Raw genomic sequence first — 3,942 nt, 5'->3', positions numbered from 1 at the left:
AAGAGCTATCAATCTGTCAATCCTTCCGGTGTCCGGGCCTGGTGAGGTTTCCCGTGTTGAGTCAAATTAAGCCGCAGGCTCCACTCCTGGTGGTGCCCTTCCGTCAATTCCTTTAAGTTTCAGCTTTGCAACCATACTTCCCCCGGAACCCAAAAGCTTTGGTTTCCCGGAGGCTGCCCGCCGAGTCATCGGAGGAACTGCGGCGGATCGCTGGCTGGCATCGTTTATGGTTAGAACTAGGGCGGTATCTGATCGCCTTCGAACCTCTAACTTTCGTTCTTGATTAATGAAAACATACTTGGCAAATGCTTTCGCTTCTGTTCGTCTTGCGACGATCCAAGAATTTCACCTCTAACGTCGCAATACGAATGCCCCCGCCTGTCCCTATTAATCATTACCTCGGGTTCCGAAAACCAACAAAATAGAACCGAGGTCCTATTCCATTATTCCATGCACACAGTATTCAGGCGGGCTTGCCTGCTTTAAGCACTCTAATTTGTTCAAAGTAAACGTGCCGGCCCACCGAGACACTCACTCAAGAGCACCCTGGTAGGATTGCAACGGGGTCCGCCTCGGGACGCACGAGCACGCACGAGGCGCGTCGCACGCCTTCAGCTCGCCCCACCGGCAGGACGTCCCACGATACATGCCAGTTAAACACCGACGGGCGGTGAACCAACAGCGTGGGACACAAATCCAACTACGAGCTTTTTAACCGCAACAACTTTAATATACGCTATTGGAGCTGGAATTACCGCGGCTGCTGGCACCAGACTTGCCCTCCAATAGATACTCGTTAAAGGATTTAAAGTGTACTCATTCCGATTACGGGGCCTCGGATGAGTCCCGTATCGTTATTTTTCGTCACTACCTCCCCGTGCCGGGAGTGGGTAATTTGCGCGCCTGCTGCCTTCCTTGGATGTGGTAGCCGTTTCTCAGGCTCCCTCTCCGGAATCGAACCCTGATTCCCCGTTACCCGTTACAACCATGGTAGGCGCAGAACCTACCATCGACAGTTGATAAGGCAGACATTTGAAAGATGCGTCGCCGGTACGAGGACCGTGCGATCAGCCCAAAGTTATTCAGAGTCACCAAGGCAAACGGACCGGACGAGCCGACCGATTGGTTTTGATCTAATAAAAGCGTCCCTTCCATCTCTGGTCGGGACTCTGTTTGCATGTATTAGCTCTAGAATTACCACAGTTATCCAAGTAACGTGGGTACGATCTAAGGAACCATAACTGATTTAATGAGCCATTCGCGGTTTCACCTTAATGCGGCTTGTACTGAGACATGCATGGCTTAATCTTTGAGACAAGCATATGACTACTGGCAGGATCAACCAGGGAGCTGCGTCAACTAGAGCTGAGCAGCCGGCCGCCCGGGAGTGTGTCCCGGGGGCCCGCGCGAACACGCAAGCGTCCGCTCAATTATTCTGCAAACAGGAGGAGGCTGAGCTCCCCTGCACAATACACCTCGAAACCCTCTCAGGTCCCGGCGGCGCGCAGCGCCGTCCTAAGTACTTGGTCGGGTTCGAGAGAGGCGCAATCGCCCGGAGTTTGGCGAGTAGACGCTTTAGGTGCGACCACCCGTGCTCCCAACTGAGCTTGCCGCTGCCGACAGAGGCCCGGGAGCGTGCTGTCGTGGCATTGCCGGCGGGAGACAACACGCGCCACCTACGGTGGCCGGCAGCTCCAACGCCAGCGCCACAGAAGGACAAAAGCCCCACTTGGGTGCCGAAGCGAACTCTCCCAGCACAGCGCACGCGCCAACACGTCCGCACAGCTGCGATACAAACCACCTGCGAGAACCGCAGAGGCGACCGAGCAGCAGACGGCGTCGCGGCGCCGAGCGCCGGGCGGCGGCGCATCCTCAGCGCACACAGTCCTCAATCGGACCAGCACACTGCAGATGTCCACCGCGCTTCGCACCGGGCCCGCGAGGACCTACTTTGGCCGCACGGCGCCGCGTGCAGGGTGCGCCGGCGCGCAGCTGCGCCGCCTGCCGCCTCCGTCGGCCGGCGCGCCTGCCACTGGCCGCCCCCACCAGCCGGCTGTAGCGCGTGCGCCCACGCACCGCGCGGCCAGCACGCCGGGAGGCCCCCCCTCACCGGCCGGGGACGGTTCCACCCAGCCACCGCCGCGTATCGCTTCACACCCACATGCCATTCACGTTCGTGGGCATGGTGGGTATCGCTGAAACAACCGGTTGGTAGCTCAACCGATCGTCGCCATCACTGATTCACCTCTAGCGAGAACAACCGCACCACAACCGTTTACCAGTTGTTCATTTGCGTAACGTCACCAGCAAACGTAGACGTCCATCGCCATTTGCAAATTCAACGATTGTTGCATGCCTGTGTCAGGTGTCACGACACACTATGTCTGCCCACATACACGCAACAACATGTGCACGCTTCGCGAACACGTGGAAGGTGGCCCCCGTACGTATGCGATGTCCATTGCGCGAACGACTGTCAACCGGCCTCTGTCGCATGTCGCAGATGTGGAACGCAGTGCACCATGCTATCACGGTGTGTGAGAAGAGACGACTACGTCTGACAACACGCGCCACTACATCAACAGACGGCTCATGCTGATCGCCATCCACGGCATACCATACTGCAATCCAGCTCTTATAGGGAGACGACACGTAGCTGAGTGCACAATATTTGGACCGTATGGTTCGCCGTTGTTGGCGCAGTCGTGGTACGGTCACACATGTACCACGATGTATCATTCAGTACATGAGGACCAATGTGCAGTACAGTGTGTGATTTGGACGTACAACATCAGCGGACAGTTGACACACGCCGTACCACAACGTAGGCTGTGCTTCGCCATGCAAATGCCAATGAACAACTGCGAAGGGCATTGAGCATGTACGTCCTGCTGCCATCCGCATTACAGTGTATAGCTGCAAGGTGTTTAACATGAAGCGATACTCTGGGGACCAGGCAGTGCGAGTAGCAAACTATATTGCGGGGGTTGCAGTTAGGCAACACCACACTAATTTAACGCGTCGTATGACAATTACAGAGCAGGTTAAGGCCCAACGTGTGTTGGGTTAAGGCCCAACGTGTGTTGGGTTAAGGCCCAACGTGTGTTGGGTTAAGGCCCAACGTGTGTTGGGTTAAGGCCCAACGTGTGTTGGGTTAAGGCCCAACGTGTGTTGGGTTAAGGCCCAACGTGTGTTGGGTTAAGGCCCAACGTGTGTTGGGTTAAGGCCCAACGTGTGTTGGGTTAAGGCCCAACGTGTGTTGGGTTAAGGCCCAACGTGTGTTGGGTTAAGGCCCAACGTGTGGTTGGGTTAAGAGCCCAACGTTGTGTTGGGTTAAGGCCCAACGTGTGTTGGGTTAAGGCCCAACGTGTGTTGGGTTAAGGCCCAACGTGTGTTGGGTTAAGGCCAACGTGTGTTGGGTTAAGGCCCAACGTGTGTGGGGTTAAGGCGCAACGTGTGTTGGTTAAGGCGCAACGTGGGTTACGTTAAGGCGCAACGTGGGTTACGTTAAGGCGCAACGTGGGTTACGTTAAGGCGCAACGTGGGTTACGTTAAGGCGCAACGTGGGTTACGTTAAGGCGCAACGTGGGTTACGTTAAGGCGCAACGTGGGTTACGTTAAGGCGCAACGTGGTTACGTTAAGGCCCAATATAGGTTAGGTTAAGGCCCAATATAGTTAGGTTAAGGCCCAATATAGGTTAGGTTAAGGCCCAATATAGGTTAGGTTAAGGCCCAATATAGGTTAGGTTAAGGTACAATATAGGTTAGGTTAAGGTACAATATAGGTTAGGTAAGGTACAATATTGGTTAGGTTAAGGTACAATATGGGTTAGGTTAAGGTACAATATGGGTTAGGTTAAGGCGCAATATGGGTTAGTGTTATAAGGCGCATATGGGTTAGGTTAAGGCGCAATATGGTTAGGTTTAAGGCGCAATATGGGT

General features: G+C 54.8%; 1 non-coding gene across 1 annotated transcript in view; it reads right to left on the bottom strand.

The window, feature by feature from the left end:
• LOC124578992 overlaps window positions 1–1,349 on the bottom strand; it is a 1,910-nt gene extending 561 nt beyond the window's left edge. The window contains exon 1 of the ribosomal RNA XR_006972754.1: window positions 1–1,349. This exon is cut by the window's left edge and continues 561 nt beyond it. This is a non-coding gene — a ribosomal RNA (small subunit ribosomal RNA).
• Between the last annotated feature and the right edge of the window lie 2,593 nt (window positions 1,350–3,942).

Source organism: Schistocerca americana, unplaced genomic scaffold (assembly GCF_021461395.2).
Source record: "Schistocerca americana isolate TAMUIC-IGC-003095 unplaced genomic scaffold, iqSchAmer2.1 HiC_scaffold_285, whole genome shotgun sequence".
Lineage (NCBI taxonomy): Eukaryota > Metazoa > Arthropoda > Insecta > Orthoptera > Acrididae > Schistocerca > Schistocerca americana.
This window is presented reverse-complemented; position numbering and strand designations above follow the sequence as displayed.